Source organism: Parasteatoda tepidariorum, chromosome 4, assembly GCF_043381705.1.
Source record: "Parasteatoda tepidariorum isolate YZ-2023 chromosome 4, CAS_Ptep_4.0, whole genome shotgun sequence".
Classification (NCBI taxonomy): domain Eukaryota; kingdom Metazoa; phylum Arthropoda; class Arachnida; order Araneae; family Theridiidae; genus Parasteatoda; species Parasteatoda tepidariorum.
This window is the reverse complement of record NC_092207.1, coordinates 13,577,404-13,595,139: the sequence shown is the minus strand read 5'-3', so window position 1 is coordinate 13,595,139 and position 17,736 is coordinate 13,577,404. Positions and strand designations below refer to the sequence as shown.

The following is a 17,736-nucleotide window of genomic DNA, read 5'->3' as shown; positions in this document are numbered from 1 at the left end:
TATATATGTATATATATATATATATATATATATATATATACTCAATGCAAGTACAAGTCAATGTATGTGCAAAATCAAACTTAAGAAACATTTCTCTTAAAAATAGAATTAATAGGTATGAAATGTTTATAGAAAGGCATCAATGAAACAATGCAAATCCTTTCCAATGCAATTGTTTCAAAAGCTTTATTTGCGGTAGAACTTTAAATATTTTGAATGCATTTTTCTAAAAGAATTCACTACGTAAAATGAAAAAAAGGAAGTAAGTTTTATAAAATGTTGCAATTATGATAATCTAAGCACGACAGCTGTTCAATTTATTTCAGACCATACGTTTAGAATATAAAAAAAAATCTTGATTGCCTTAGTAAACGGATGATAGCCAGAAAAGAAAGAAAGGATGAATAAAAAATAATTGTCATTTAATGTTGCTCACTTAATGATACGGACATTAAAATGTTAAATAATAATGAAAAAAAATTATTCATGTTTTGTTATTTATTTATTGCTTTTGTTGAAAATACCATGCTGACATGATTGTTCGTACAAATAACGTTAATTTCTAAAACTAATTTAAAGCAGCGTTTTATTTCATGCGGATATCATAAAATGTAAGACTCATCGCTGCATATTTTATTAATTAACTCGTAAAGGCATATTGCTATAAATATTGTGAGCAAAAATTCATACAAAATAGTAAAAATAGTTAATGAAAAGTTATGAAATAAGTACGTTAGATTTTATTAGTTACTGAACAGATTTAATGTTTATTAACTTGTTTGTTTACGAGGTATTGCCATAAAAAATGGGATTTTTCATCGTAAGAGAGTTTTTATATGCAACCATAAGTTAGTTGCTTTTTATGGTGTTTGTAGTTGTAAATTTGCATTAAAGCAAGCTAAACTTCAAATTACATATTAAAAACCATGTAACTGACTTTATGGAATTTTTTAGAACGTATACCTTAGTGTTTTGTTTTAAAATTTAAATCTAACATTTCCAATTATGTCTTGAGATTTTCAGATTCAATAAATGATTTTCTTAAAGTAATTAAAACTTATTTTAAACTATCAAAATTATTTTTTTAATTATGAAAATGAAACAAATATTAACAATTCGTTTTTTTATTTTTGTAATTTTGCACCATTTATTTAAATAAAATAAACAAAATATTAATAATTAGATTTAAAATAAATATGTTTTTTTTTCGGTTATCCGAGTACAAATTCTACAAAAAATTTCTTTTTTCGGCGACATTTTAAGACTCCTTCCTCGATTTCAATATATATTTTAAAAGTTTTCTTTAAAAAAATTTTAAGTTCAAGTTAATCCATTTAGCGCCTATCACACACGGTATTATGGCTCAAGTTACAAATAAAAATATTAACAAAGGCTACACGTTAGTACTGCGATAATAGGCTGCAACTCTATAATACGATTCAAAATGCAGATATAATAGTTCAAACATACACCAATTTTATCGAACAATATATTTCTTAAAAAAGACATTTGTTAATCGAGAATTTTGATTTATCGTTATTTTCAAAGAATGAAAAAAAATATTAATAAAGTCAAAAACTGTGATAAAACACTCGTAAATTGACTGCATTAACTCGATTTTGAAGGCAGTTTATGAGATTTTTATAGCTTCATTTAAAATTCTAATGAGCATAAAAACTATTCTATCAAAGATAGATTGCAGAAAACTATACACCGAATTTACAGAGAGTAAAAATTTCAGAAAACAAACTCTTCGTCGCACTAAATTCCACTCAACTTGGTTTAACTGAAAGGAAAACGACGATAAATCACTCTCGTCTCGAGTTTTCAAATTTCCTTTCTTTTCTTCAAGTCTATAACAATTTATGTCTTGAATTCTATTCTAGAACCGGTAGTTCCCGTTAGAGCCACCCCTCATTTCCGGTGGCGCTGCTGCAGAGACGAATTTTTATAGAGCGAGCAAACTAAAGCAGTCAATTTCCATACATTTTCGAACTTTGATTTCACAAACCTTGCTTTACGATAAAGGAAATTGAGAAATTCTTCACGCGCTGACTCCATTTAATTTATCTAGATCTGTAACCTACGAGACATTAAAAAACTGTAATTGTTCTTTTCCCTGATTTTGCAAACGATTCCTGTTTGATGAACTATTTTCGTCCGCCATTTTTATTTTACTATCTTCGAGTATACAGAAGATTGTTGAATAAAATTTAAATTTATTAAAGGGAGGATATGATTTTATTTCATTTTATGGCGCCAACTGCCAAATGAAGCAGAAGTTAGTAGAAAGCATCATCAAACTTGGAGCGTAAAAGATGGAATAATTTTACCGTAACAGAAACCAAAACAGAAAACGTTACCTATTTTTCAAGCTTGTTAACCAATTTATTTTTGTTTCGTTTGAAGGTGATAGTGAAGCTGATAATAAAAAAAAAGGTACAGCAGCCTTTAAAATAGAATCTCTTATCTGATTTTAGGGAGGAAATTTTATGACTCCAAATAAGATTAATTGTGCGGAATGTTTTCGGAAATTGTAAAAGGAAATTGCGAAGCATACATATAATTTTTTTTTACCTAAGCATTGGTGGTAATATTGATATATTTTGCAAGATGAATAAAAATATGAATACTAAGTATATATTATAGAAATAAAACAGTGAAAAATTGATTTGAATGTTAACTCTCAATTTCAGTTACTTTGAAAACGTTTAACTAAATATAATCTGCATCGTTATTTGCAGAAAAGTAAAGGATATAAATTCAAGATATTAAAAAGAACTTTATAATCTATAATTTAAATTTTGAAACTAAAAATACACTTTTTAAATAAAGTTAAAATAATTCGTTTCTGTAATATTAAATAATAAGAAGGAATAAATAACAAAATGTTAACCCAATGATGAACGTAGTTATGAGAAAAAATAAATTTTCATTACATTCGGAAACATTTTAACCTGTTGCATATAAATGTATAAAACTATCAACTATAATAACCAACATTTGTAAATACAATGTGTACAAACAAGATGATTTTTAAAACTTTCCTTTTTACTTCAAAATTAATTTGAAATTCCAAAATAATTTAAATTTTTCCTAGTTTTTGATCGGAAGTGGATAATGTAATATACTGAGAAAAATAATATAACTTCTTAAAGCAATGATTTGAGCTAAAAGAACTTTTTTGAATGATTTTTAATGGTTTGAAATAGAAAAACACATTTTTTTGCGTAGAAATTTATTCTACAGTAGTGGTTCGTAAAATGCGAAAAATAGAAATCCCATTTCAAAGTAAGATTTTTTCCCCACAGAAATATGAACATAAAATATTCTCAAAATTTCAGATTAGGAAACAATAATTTTAACTTTTATGATTCATTTTGTCTTTAAGAGCACTTTTTTTCCATTAGCAGCGCATTTATTTTAACATTTTTAGAACTTTTTCAAACAATACTTCTTCTTCAAAAAACATTTTATTGCCTCATTTCGTATGTATTTGTTGCAAGTAAATAAGTTCATTTGCATAAAGTATATGTTGTAAGTTCTCCATAGTTTAAAATTAGTAAAATAACAAAGGTAGATGGAAGAAAAATAAATTATTCTGGATGAAGCAAAATTAAAAGAAAAATGTATTTACATATCAGAAGGATGACAAACATTTAAATCTTCTTTTGGGTATGAGTTTTACTAATAGCGTCTTTTTTATAAAAACAAACAAACAAAAGAACTGTAGATTATTATTAAAATATTACACAAAAAATTTAAAGTGTATCAAAACATTAAATATCGAGAAAACTTTAATTTAGACTTACATTTCCAGTTGGCATGAAGTGTTATGACGTCAATTAACAGATGTATGAAATTGGAATCACGTCAATACCAAACCAATTAAAGGCACTACTTACCTAAAAAAGAAAATAAAACAACATTTTAAAATTTTGCATTTCTTTTCTGATTTAGAATGATAAAATAATTTAATAACATAAGTATCATTTTTGTAAAAATTAAAACAAATATATAATCATTTAATGCTCAGTGTTTCTTCAAGGATTAAAATGCACAAATTATCGACATAAATTTATAATATTTTTGTTTTGTTTCAATAAATATGGCAACAGTAATCTTTAGTTTATAGCCTTCTTTTTATAATAAAAATAAAATAAAAATAGTCAAAGTTTCAGAGATTTTAAGTACTGAAATGGCTGATAAGTAGCAGTTCGTTTTAATCAATACTATAAATTATAGAATAAATTTAAATAAAACATTTCTTGTATATTTGTTAGCGAATGAAGATTAATTAAACACATTTTCAATCTCAGATAAATTATGACTAATAATAATTCACCTTGTATCCACATTTTCACGAAAGTTAACTTCATTATTGATATGGCTACATTATGGGCTGCTTTTCTTATTAGTTATGAAGGTGAAAATTAAAATTTGTAAAAATACTTTAAAAATAGTTCATTTATTAACACATTTAATATATTTTCTTTAAGAAAGGATTTAAATTTTCTTAATCTATTTTAAGAATTTAAATTTATTAAAAGAATTTAAGAAAGAATTTTATTTGCCAACTGCGATACCACACAAAGAGCAATAATATTGTTGGTTAACAAAATAAACTAATGCTTTAAATAATAAATATAATATGTACTAATACTAGGAATCTGAATATTAGTTTAGCGTATTGATAATAGTACCGTAAATACATACGCTAAAGGAGATTTAATTCAGATTTAAAAATCTTAGCTGTTTTACAACTTAATATTATCTATGACTGATTAAAAATAGGAAAAATTATCTTTTCTTTAATTTTATCATAGCCGGAAATCATTAACTCCAGAAAACGCCAGTGTTCCAAAGTAACCTCAACTTTTACAAAGTTACCCCATTTTATGGTATTATATTAATCACTTTAATTCTCCTATTTCAATTGGACAACGATATTTTATTTTATTTTATACCTGGCGTTGAGTAGCCTATTCAATTTAAAGTTTACGAATATCAATGTTCAACTTTGTAGCCTTGTAGTTTTGAAACCAATCAGAAGACAAGAGGATTCCTGGATAAAGTATTGGGGCAAACTAGTCTTTGGGAAGGACTTTTTGATGGACTTTACCCACATTTGAGTTACATGGAGAGGAAAACTACAAAAACCTCCCACGGTTAGCTCGACAACAAGGGGATACTAACCCATTATCCATCTACCTGTGATGATATTTTTCGTCGGCACTGTGGTCTGTGCGAGCCGGGAGCAGAATTCATATTAACCAGCCACTGGTAGGATTCGAACATGGGTCACCTCATCGGGACGAAAACTCTCCATCCCTTGAGCCACCGCGACAACGGTTTTGTATATAATATGTTGAAAAAAAAAGTTTTGCATAGATTAATTTCAAATTGCAATTTCACTACCCAAAGTTTACAATCATCCACATCTGCCATCTTTTTTCGAATTGCATTCGTTTTAAATCCGATCTGAGTTGCATAAAAGTTTACAATCAGCCACATCTGCCATCTTTTTTCGAATTGCATTCGTTTTAAATCCAATCTGAGTTGCATAAAAGTTTACAATCATCCACATCTGCCATCTTTTTTCGAATTGCATTCGTTTTAAATCCGATCTGAGTTGCATAAAAGTTAACAATCATCCACATCTGCCATCTTTTTTTCGAATTGCATTCGTTTTAAATCCGATCTGAGTTGCATAAAAGTTTGCTTTTGTTACTTCTCTTGGAAGTCTGCCTAGTAATCAACAAAAGAAAAACTGATATTGTAAGTTTAAAAGTTGCTGAAATCTTCTAAAGGTTCAAAGTCTTGAACAATGAGAGCTCTCTTTGTTACAAATCTGTGTAATTAACAAACCTGAAACCAACGCTTCAACAAGTAGCATCCTATTTAAACTTTCCAAGTTCATGAGACTTAAATAATTGATAGTTTGAAATAGGTTAGATACTGTGCCAAAAAGTTTCAATGATTGATCAGAACACAATGCATCGTTCTAAAATTGAATATTATCTTTTATAGTATATGATACATCGGGATTTTTGTGGATTAGAAAATTGCACTTTTTTAACTTGAACTTAGCTAGTTGAAATGTTTTCACGTTGAGATTTGTATTAAATCAAAGTAAAATTTTCTAACGAACTCATCACCATCTTTGAATTTACCAATTCAAAAAATATATAAAGTGGAGGGGAGTTAAACACAAACAATTTTGCCTCTTTATTGTTTATTAAATAGTACAATATATTTTTGTAAGATTTTTTAAAAGACTCATTAGACTTTTTGAAACAAATATATTTTAAAATATATATTTGTCTGTTTTTCTTAAATCAGAGTTCAATATAGAAACTGGTCAGGTTATCATCCCTAATATTTACAAAAAAATAAATTTAACTGATATGAAATTAGTTAAACAATTTTATTAATTTTCGAAACAATAAATATAATACAGATGAGGATTATTAAATTGAAATAAATAAGTAAATAATAGTAATAAATACATTTTTAGCGAAATATATTGTAGAAATTAAGTAGGAAAATTTAGACCACTTAATTACTGTTAAAAGTGAAAAAAGATTTTAAAAGGCAAATCAATCCATTAAACTTAATTATTCAAAAGATTCAGCATTTCTTTTTTTTTAAAGTTTGAGATGCGAGAGAAATACGGAACAGAAACAGATGAATACATTTAAAAAAAAACAAAACAAAAAAAAAAAACAAATGCTTTGTAAGAATTTAGTAAAAAACAATAGACCTCCTTATTTTTTCTTGACAATTTATGACACATCAAGTAATTCTTTTTTTTAAAAGTGACTCTTATTTTTATTTGCTATTGACGTATATGACTCTTTTACTTGATGATAATTTTTTGATTAAAATATTTTTTTTTATTTTTACTACGCCATATTTTCATATTTAAATAATGAATAAAATCAATTTTACTCAAAATTAAAATTTTTACATGAATACAAGATTCGTATGTTTAATCAAAAATAGAAATGAAGCTACGATTCATTCGTAATGCAGAAATTTTTATTGTAAATTATTCTACTCGGAATTGCACTTTTAAGATCGTTTGTTTTTCTTCAATAGGTGGCAGAATTATTCGTCGTACACCCACATCGCAATAGAAAGATAAGGGAAAGGAGCTTGTCAGAGGTTGTTCGACTTGCAAATTCGAATTTCGCATACGAAATTCGTAACACTTCTACCTTTTTCCTCCCTTTAAATTTTCACTTCTCCGGATTTCTTCTCATTCTTTTCGAAATTTATTTTCCTTCGATGCGACTCTAACCTTTCTACTCCCATTTCGAGACAGGGTATGATTTTGATGCACGAATTCTGGTAAGAAATTCTTTTGCTTGGAATTCGACCGAAGATAGATTCTAAGATCGGTAAATCATTCTTGTTTGAATATCTTCCCCCGAAACCTCGGAATGAAAAAATAATATTTTTACTGGATGCCGATTCAATATTATGCAAGCAGGAAATTCTTTTAGTGATTTTTTTTTGCTTGAAAAAAAAAAAAGCTTTGACATTTTGGGAAGTATAGTTACGTAGTTAGGATACTGTTTATTTAAGATTCTAAAATTTGAACTAGTATTAAATATGTTGAAATTATTGTTAGAGAGAATCTATAAATGTTTTATTATAACATATATTTTTCTATTCACAAAGAAAATTCGGTAAGTTGGCCGAAACTTTATACCGTCAACTTCCACCCTTGAGAGAAAAAAACCCAGAACCTTTAAATGTAACAAACTTACGTAACTTAACTTAATCAGTAGAGTTAACTGCCAATTTTTGCGGTTATCATGTAACGATTTGTAACTTAAATGATATTTGTACTATGTTTATTCATTCCTATGGCGGTTACAGCCTCAAACTACGAACAAAAGGGTCTCAGGGTTTGAAACCAACTTCCGCCAAAGATTTTTCTAGCACACTTTCTACATTGATGAGTACAGATGACGAAAATGCAATTTTATCAATCCTCAACAGATGGCGGCACTACACTATTTTGCTTCGTTCTACGGTTCTCCTTGATTCGCTAATCAAATCGCTTTAGTATTAAACAACGTCAAGGCCTGAACTGAAGATAACTTTCACAGGCAGTAGCCACATATTTTCCCAGAAAAAAGTTACAGGGAGATCCGTATTTTTATGGTCATATAAGGTTTATGAGCATGAATTTATCTTTACAATCAGTGATTGGAATGGTTTTTGCTGGTCACTGATCGTTATCTAGGAGTGAGATGTTTTAGAGTGTACTTTCAATTTACAATGGATTACGTTTACGATTACAATTTTTATTATATAATGTTAAATATAATTAAAATTTCTTTACGTACTTCTGTTATCGCATCAAAAATAACGCCTTGAGAAAGCGTTTTGCTAAGTAATTGCTGATAATATTGCATGACAGTAGCAAATATTGATTGCAACTGCACACTATTATTTTATATAATGACGGTTGCCAGGTGGTTGATCTCTTTACATAATTATCATTTAATAAATGAGATTTACACTAGTTTCATCAACTTTCATTCTTTCAAAGAAATGGCAAAAAAAAAAAAAACTGGTAGTAATAACATTAAAAATCTTGAACTTTCAACTATTCTCATTACAAAATTGCTTAAATATTTATTATTATTTTATTATAAATTTCTGCTTACAATATTTCGAGAGTGAAAAAACATTAATCTGTCAAAAGAAAGTAGGCTTACATGTTTGATTTCATGTTAAAATATCGTCTATGTTAACTAATTAGCACATTCAAAGTTTAATAGGTAGTGCTAAGTTTGCATTTTACTGTGCAAGAATCCTTAAATTAAAAATTATTTGGTGTCATTTTATGCATTGTATGCACGTAAATACGATTTAATTTTTGTAATCGTAAATTAGTTTTAAAATTATTGCTGATTTTTTCTTAAGAATATCCATTGTTAATAAATACAATCAATAAAAGACAAAACTTAAGCGCTTTTCAAAATAAATTCATTTTAATTTCACATGAACTTTAATATTCAATTCGCAGAAATTTTAATGTTCCTAATAAAATGATGTTTATTTAAATACAAAAATAATTTGTTATAGTGTGAGATATAGTTCGAACAAGTTGTGTGTTTTTCGTAATACATTTTTAAAGTTATTCTGTCTCGAGGAGCTTTATTATACTCTTAAAAATCTAAGTACTTTAAAAAAAAAAAAAAAAAAAAAAAAAAAAAAACTCGTTTTTATAGTGAAAATTCTAAATATGAATATAAAAACTATTCACGAAATGCTGTATAAACTGGTATATAATTTATCTTTCATTTTGAATATAGTTAAAATATAATTTCAGTAAAATATATTTCGTTTCATAATATTATTTTTTTTTCCATAGACGTATGCAATGTAACATACATTTTAAGATACATTTTAAGAAAATTGAAATAAAGTTTTAAAATGTTTAAACCGGCAAGGATCCTGTTTTATTAAGACAATAAAAACAGGATTAGAATTTTTATCTTGTCAGAGTGAGGCGTTTATCAAAGTTCGGGAAAAAAAAGAAATAAAAAGAACGTGATTACAAAATCAATTTTCACTCTCCCTTCTTCTCTCCTTCGAGCTATAAAAAAGCGAATTCCATGATTGAAATTCAATTTTTTATGTAAAACTGCATCATAAAAGAGAAAATATTTGACTTCACTAAAAAATGCAGCGATTTAGATTTTTGAGTTAGTTATATAGCAAATAAACCAGATTAACTTTATAATCCCACTCTTAAGCGGCTTGTTAAGAGATGATAAAGTAAGTGAAAAAATGTATCTACTTCTATCAACATATTATGTCATTGTTTTAATTTTTTATTCTTCTTTTTCTGTCACTTTAGAGATGACCGTCTTTTATAAAGAAGGTAGCAAATATTTCTTAAAAACACTATTGCAAAAGGTTTTTTTAGGTCAAATTGCTGTAAAAAGTATCGACACTCATATTTATAATTCTATTATGAGGTGCTACAATGTAAGAAATTTTTTAGGTCAAATTGCTGTAAAAAGTATCGACACTCATATTTATAATTCTATTATGAGGTGCTACAACGTAAACAATTTTTTAGGTCAAATTGCTATAAAAAGTATCGAAACTCATATTTATAATTTTATTATGAGGTGCTACAACGTAAACAATTTTTTAGGTCAAATTGCTATAAAAAGTATAGAAACTCATATTTATAATTTTATTATGAGGTGCTACAATGTAAAAAATTTTGGTGTCAAATTGCTGTAAAAAGTATCGACACTCATATTTATAATTCTATTATGAGGTGCTACAATGTAAAAAATTTTGGGGTCAAATTTCTGTAAAAAGTATCGACACTCATATTTATAATTCTATTATGAGGTGCTACAATGTAGGTCAAATTGCTGTAAAAAGTATCGCCACTCATATTTATAATTCTATTATGAGGTGCTACAATGTAAAAAAATTTTTTAGGTCAAATTGTTGTAAAAAGTATCGACACTCATATTTATCATTCTCTTATGAGGTGCTACAATGTAAAAAATTTTGGGGTTAAATTGCTGTAAAAAGTATCAGCACTCAGAATACTGGTTCTTTTTGTCGTGAGGTCCATTTTTACTGGAACATGTTGCGAATCGAAAAATCGGATATACCGTAATTTTGACAGTTTTAATTATCTCAAAATTACTGAATCACTCTAATTTAATAAATGTTGTTGTAAAAATTACTGTATAACATTTCACGGTAAAAATAGCTTTTATAATAAAATGGATTTTATGAATGATGTACCCACAGTGCCAAACTACCGTAATTTGATCCCGAATTTTTCCGGAACATATGAGAATTATGAAATCTATATTTTTAATTCTTATGTAGTGAGTATAAAATCCAATCGTATTTAATACTCTACGTAAACAACAATTTTTTTAAAACTATTATAGGACTTGGTTGACAAAAATCATGATTTAAAAAAAATTTGATTTATTCAATTTTAGTCAGATTTAAATTAGATTTTTTTGAATTTTTTTTATGTTTACCATCTTATATTTTTATATTTATCATCTGATTTATAATCTGAAAAAAAAAATTAACAATACTTATTATTATTTAAAAATAATAATATAGCTAAAATAGTTAATATTACTTACTATAATGTTTCAAAAATTAATACTAACTAATCACTTAATAAATAAAATAACGGTTATATTTTTCAAGTTTAACGTCCTAAAATTTCATAGACAACAGGGAATCAATTTGTCAGTTAGATATCCAATAAAAAGAAAATTAGTTTAGATCCGACTACATTAAAGGAAGAAAAAAAAATCCTTTTCTCTGGATAGGACAAGTTTTTCTTCAATTTTGGTACACACTAGGTACGTTAAAACTAAGTTAAGAGCCCTTTTATTCTAATAAACGTAAATCTAAATGGGTACACTCCAAATATGTTTATTACCAGAAAATTATTTGTTGGCTGTTGTTGCTGCTTATCCTCAAAGATCTGCCATTAGTCAGATCAACTCCAAAAATTTGTTGACAGCCAGAAAGTCGATGACAAGAAGGGGATCGGAATTTAAGTCCGCCCTGAACAGTCCGACACAATCAAGTATATGTTTCGGTGAGGCTGGATGGACACAAGTCGGGTACATTTTTGTGCCTCGTTCGAATGTTCGACATTTTAGGTGACCAGTTGAGAATCTGGCCAAGGCAGTCTGGGAGCTTCGATCGCAATTGATTCCCAGAAGGGTACCAGGAGATGTTGCGGTGTACCATTGATGCGTGGTGGAGTTTGCCAGATTGATTTTTCTCTAAATTTTTCATTGGAGTAAAGTTCCTGATAAGTAAGTGATGATCCGGTGGACATATCTTCCTCACTGCCCTCTTTGGCCAATCTATCTGCTATCTCGTTACCACCAATATTAGCATGTGTAGAAAATTATTTTCATGCAGCTAATGGAAAATAATAATAATTTAACACCATTCTGAGCCACTACTAATCTCTAACGGGCCGGGGTAGCCTGGTCGGTAGGGCGCTGGACCCATGTCCGAGAGTTCATGGGTTTGAATCCCACCGGTCGAAGACTAGTGACTGATGCACGTTAAATCTGTCGTGTCGCAAAAGTCCTCCATGTTCCCATAACAAATCAATACCTCTGGAGGTACTGGATTGGAGATAGATCATTCTCTGATTGAGGTCAAAATTACGATCTGTAGATGAATGAATGGGTCACACCCGTATGAATGGGTCACACCCTATAAGCGGGTGTGGCTTATAGTGTGGCAGAAGTAGAATTCTTGGCCATAGATGGCGCCACTGGAAAACAGGAACAATCGCACTCCCTCTAATTAAACAGGCATACATCAACAACAACATTAATCTCTAATTTTATTTATAAATTATCTAATTTGGAGTGTAATAATATCTGGGTACAATTTTTCATTCTTTTTTCCTTTAACCTTCCAGCTATTCATCTTTCATTTAAATGTAGTAGGTTGTTGCACGCTATTGCAAAACGTAAAATTTGACATAATAATTTATAATTTTTTTATATGGTACTACAGATTGAGCTATGTTTCGTAGTATTCGTTGGCAACTACTATGGCTTCATTATAAGACATTCCAGTTTAAGACTGTAATAAATTAGTTTTGATATTTTGGATCCAGTCAATTTTTAAAATGATTCGTCAGTTTATGATAATGGTTTTTTTCCCTCATACGTGATTACTATTTTGCCACTCTCATTGCGTTTTTCTTATTACATTTTAGACAGGAATGCTTTTAGGAAACTACGTTAAGAGTGGTAATTACAGAACACTCTATACTCTAAAAACATTTCCGTACTGTTCCGCGAATAGGTAGTTAACTAATAAAGTCAGCTCCCTTTTTTTTGAGATAAAGTCCTCGTGTCTGTAATAGAAACGAACTTCAGCAAAATTTTTAGAGTAGACATTAAACTGAAATGACAGTTTATTAAAGCATCCTAACTCAATTCGGAAGTGTATACCCTTTTTTATGGTGATTACTGCATCAACTACGGAAGCAGAGGTTCTAGGTTTTATCCCTGCCTGCGACAAAAAACATCGCCCTCGCACATTGATAAACCACGAACAAGGAATTCATAACTCTATCACTTCTCGACAGATGGCAGCACAATACAACTTTGCCATGCTTTATAATTCGTCTTAATGCAAAAAAAAAAAAAAAAAAAAAAAAAAAAAANAAAAAAAAAAAAAAAAAAAAAAAAAAAAAAAAAAAAGAAAAAATCACATAAGTTTCAAAAAACGTGAATTGAAGATAACTTTCATAAGCATTATGTTAATTTATGGCCAGTAGCCATATATTTTACAAAACTTAATCTACTGAAGTACCTGTATTTTTATGATCATTATTAGGTTTCAGGGCACAAATTTATTTTTACGATGAGTGATTGAAACACTTTTTTCGTTTATTGACCGTAATCTAGCAGTGAAAACTTTTATAGTGTTCTTAGGGTGCAAAAATGAGTAACATCAGTGCAAATTGTAACTATTTTGTAATTGACTGGCTAATATGATGGTTCATCTTGAGTTGCGATAATGTTTAATAATACAATTATTTTACAATTTCAGTTAATTTAAACGATATTATATGTTTCAAAATAATGATATCAATATTAAATTTGGAGTCTGTTTTCCGGAAATTAAAAATATGTTGCTATTCCGTGCATTCTGAGTAAAAATATTCCCTTTTTATTTGAATTCACCCTTTTTTTACTGTAATTAGCGGTTTATTTTTGTTCTAAAAATCAGAACTTGATCATTCAGTTTTTTTAAAAATAATTTTATTTCGTTTAAAAACTAAAATGTTAAAAGAAACAAAAAATTCTAAATTGGAAACATTTATTTCATATGTAAATTTTTTTTCCTTAAATTTCAAAGGAGCAAGCATTTTTTTTTCTTCAAAATAGCTGAATCAAATTATATTTCACACTCTCTAGTTTAAAAACCTAATGTGCAAATCAATTTTATTCGAAAAACTTTTATTTAGACATTAATATTAGTTTTTTTTTCTGTTCAATTGTGGCAAAAAAGAAATTATTGCTTCAAATTTTTTCGACTGTACGCAAAAAGTGTATTACGCAGGTGGAAAGAGTTGATATATTTCGAGTAATATATTAAATAGGCCTGCGTTCTGAAGACTCCCATGACGCATATGAGGACAAGAAAAAACGTAAAATTACTTGTGAAAAATAAATATAGATGAACAGAGATAGAAAAAAAATCTTCGGCCGTTAAGAGACGCGAGTCGGTTAAAGGAAGTATTTCTACGCGGCATTGAAAGGTGGTGAATTTGCGTCGTTATTTAGCGAATCGACGTTCGTATAGATGAAACGGCATTCTAGAGGATAAAGATGAGCTAATGAGACACGGATAAAAAGAGTTTTGGTATTATTGAAATTAATTTTATGTCCATGGTTCCAACAATGTGTGACAAAATATGAATTTTATAGTCAAGGGCTATACTGGTAAGGTAGACTGTAAATTCCCTAGCGATTTTTAATACAGTAAGAAATAAGCAAAACTACTAGAATATGGTAAAACTTACCGTACTCTATGGGAATGCTATGAAACTCGCTAATTTTCACCGAAACACTTTTATTAATGATTTTCGTAAAATTAACTGTAATATATTGTTTCATTAAGATTGATAAAATTTAGTAAGTCTGATAAAAATTTTAATTTTATTATGATCCCTTAAAGCATGACGTAAATACCATTTATTTACTCAAATTTACGTTTTAGTCTTGTATGTTTTGCTGAATGTGTGGTTATAAGAACTATAACTTTGAAAACCAGAAATTCCGGTAAACCGTTAATATAAGAACAGAAAAATTATCAAATGAATGGTTTGAATACCATATAATTTGGCTTCATTATCTAGAATTATAACTTTTTTTACTAGAAAGACGTTACCATACAGTACGGCTATTTAACAGAATTCTGATTTTCACACAACGAAAGTGACAACAACTAAAAAACAATTAAAACAGATCCCATCAAAATATTCTTTTTTTTTTGGTTTTTACATTTTTTTGGACGAAAGTTTCAAATTTTAACATTACATTAATGGAAAAATGTATAAAGAAGAAAACTTTCATTTAAATAATCAACACATTTACAGTAACAATCACTACCGAAACTTTAATGAAATAGAACCATTATAATTATAGCTGCTTCACATAAATATAATCGCATTCATTAATTTGAACTGCATTCTGTTTGTTCTTTTGAGGTACTCCTTTAATACACACCACCATTTCATATTCTCTTTTCTAGGATTATTCAGTACGCCCGGGTAACATAAAGCTTCTGTAACTAATGTTTGTGCATTTCCTGAAGGCCGTTAAAACCACGTGACACAGCGGATTAAATCGTTTTCTTTCGTTTCGAAACAGCAAGCCGTTTGGCATCAGAATTGGCGAGAGAGGAAACGGTTAAGTCAGATATTTGTAAGTTAATAGTTGTCAAAACGCATTAAAATTGCTTCTGCGTGAAATAATCAGGAATTACGAAGTTATCTGCAAAATATAAGAAATTAAAATCAAAGATCAGATAGCAAATTCTTCTAAATATCCAAAAGCTTTTAATCTGATTACTAAATTTTACTTTAAAAGATGCTTTGTAGTGGGTCATTTTAGGTTGAAATTAAAGCGTGTCATTGTTTATTCGATTTCAGAAATTTACTTAAATTTCCTGCTTATAAAAAAATGTATCTTAACACTAGATTTACGGACGTTTCTTATATACCTATCTCTACGAACACGCGTCAATTTGACGCATTAACCGATACATCACTAGGTTTACGGGAACACGCGTCAATTTGTCGCATGAACCAATACATCACTAGGTTTACTGACGTTTCTTGTATAACTATCTCTTCGAACACACGTCAATTTGACGCATGAACCAATACATCACTAGGTTTACGGACGTTTCTTATATACCTATCTCTACGAACACGCGTCAATTTGACGCATGAAAGAATACATATAATTGTGTTTCTTGATTTAATAAATTCAATTTAGTGGATTTTTATCCACCACTTTTTCTAAATAATTCGCAGACTTATATCAGGGGTCTGTTTAGAAGAAATTTGGGTCCGTTAACGGACCCTTCACAAAATATCTTTTCATAAAAACGGACCCTTCACAAAATATTTTTTAACTTAAAAACGGACCCTTCACAAAATATTTTAACTTGAAAACGGACCCTTCACAAAATGATTTTTCTTTTTATCGGACCCTTCACAAATTTGTTTATCTTCATTATTATTTTGTTAATCGAATAAATCCTTTCCAGGGCAGAAAACAAGAAAGATGGATGTAAACAAAATAAGTTTTGTCTTCGGCAGACGATTCTTCCATTATTCGTCCGAAATTAATATTCTGCGTTCAGCACTATAGGCTAAATACCAAATATTTGTATGTTGCATCTCTAATTTAGAAGCAGCAATTATTGTTGTTTATTTTTTAAAATTTAATTCTTTTAATTATAATTTTACAGTGTTGAGCATAATCTTGTATATCTTTACAATTTAAAAACTCCTTGAAAAAGTTTTTTTTTTTGCAATAACGGACCCTATTTGCACAAATTCATAAAAGCGGACCCTGGTTGAAAGAATGTGAGTAATTTTTTCACAATTTCACGAAAAACGGACCTTTCACAAAATGTCTGGACAGACCCCTGCTTATATAAATCACAACTTCATACTTTCAAAATTTACTTGGCTGTTATTTACCATTTTTGTAATTATTTTGGCGTGTGCGGAGCAGTTGGCATCTCTGCACTTAGAAACCAATGTAATTGTATACTATAAGAAAAAAATGAAGATATGAGATATATATTTATGAAATATTTTAGCATTTTATGTTTCAATACTCGAACTAAGCAACTGAAACATTCACAATCTGACACTCTGACATCAATTGACATTCTGCGTTTGTTCTTTCTATTATTGCTTATCGGCAACAGTTGTTTATCGCTTGTTTTATTTGAGCTAACGATATCGGATAACGAATCGAAGTATTGTCGGTACATTCCTATTTATTATTGATGTGATAATTGCTTGTTTACTCAAAATTTTGTCTAAATTACGATCGCGTCAAACTGACGCGTATCCGTAGAGATAGGTATACCACATAGAGAATTTCAATATTTCAACGCTTTTGAAGAAAATAGCCTTCAATATATGTTTACTTCGATCAATGGTTAAAAGTCATTACAAGAGAAAAAATAAAAATTCAAACGGTTTTATAATTTTCTTTACAAAACTCGAAATGCGTCAAAATGACGCATCCCGTAAACCTAGTGTTAATGAGCATTCTCAGTAACGGTCATTAGCCTAACTTAAGTAACAACATCATAATAATTATAACCGTTTCATACGAACATAATTGGATTAAATTATTTAAACTGAGTGAACAATCTCTTCGGTTGATTTTTATTAGAAACTGCTTCAACAAAGAAAACAATTTGCACATTCCACTTTCTGGGTTTATTCAGGGTATCCGATTAAAAAGAATCTTCTGTTATTAATGTTTGGTTATTTCTTGGAAGCAGTTAAATACATATGACACCGCACATCAAGTCCTTTTATTTTATTTTGAAACAACAAGCCGTTTGGGTTCATATTTGGCGAGACAGGAAGCGTTAAGTCAATTACAGTTTTTAAATCGCATTAAAATTGCT

General features: G+C 28.7%; 1 protein-coding gene across 2 annotated transcripts in view; it reads right to left on the bottom strand.

The window, feature by feature from the left end:
• LOC107451674 (uncharacterized) overlaps positions 1 to 17,736 on the bottom strand; it is a 274,776-nt gene that overhangs the window by 146,834 nt on the left and 110,206 nt on the right. Inside the window, exon 1 of one of the 2 annotated variants that reach the window (XM_071179441.1) lies at positions 3,813 to 3,832. The exons of the other annotated variant lie outside the window; for it this stretch is intronic. The gene's annotated coding sequence lies outside the window, so the exon portion shown is untranslated. Of the gene's footprint in view, positions 1 to 3,812; positions 3,833 to 17,736 lie in introns of those variants that run through there. 2 annotated transcript variants of the gene reach the window in all.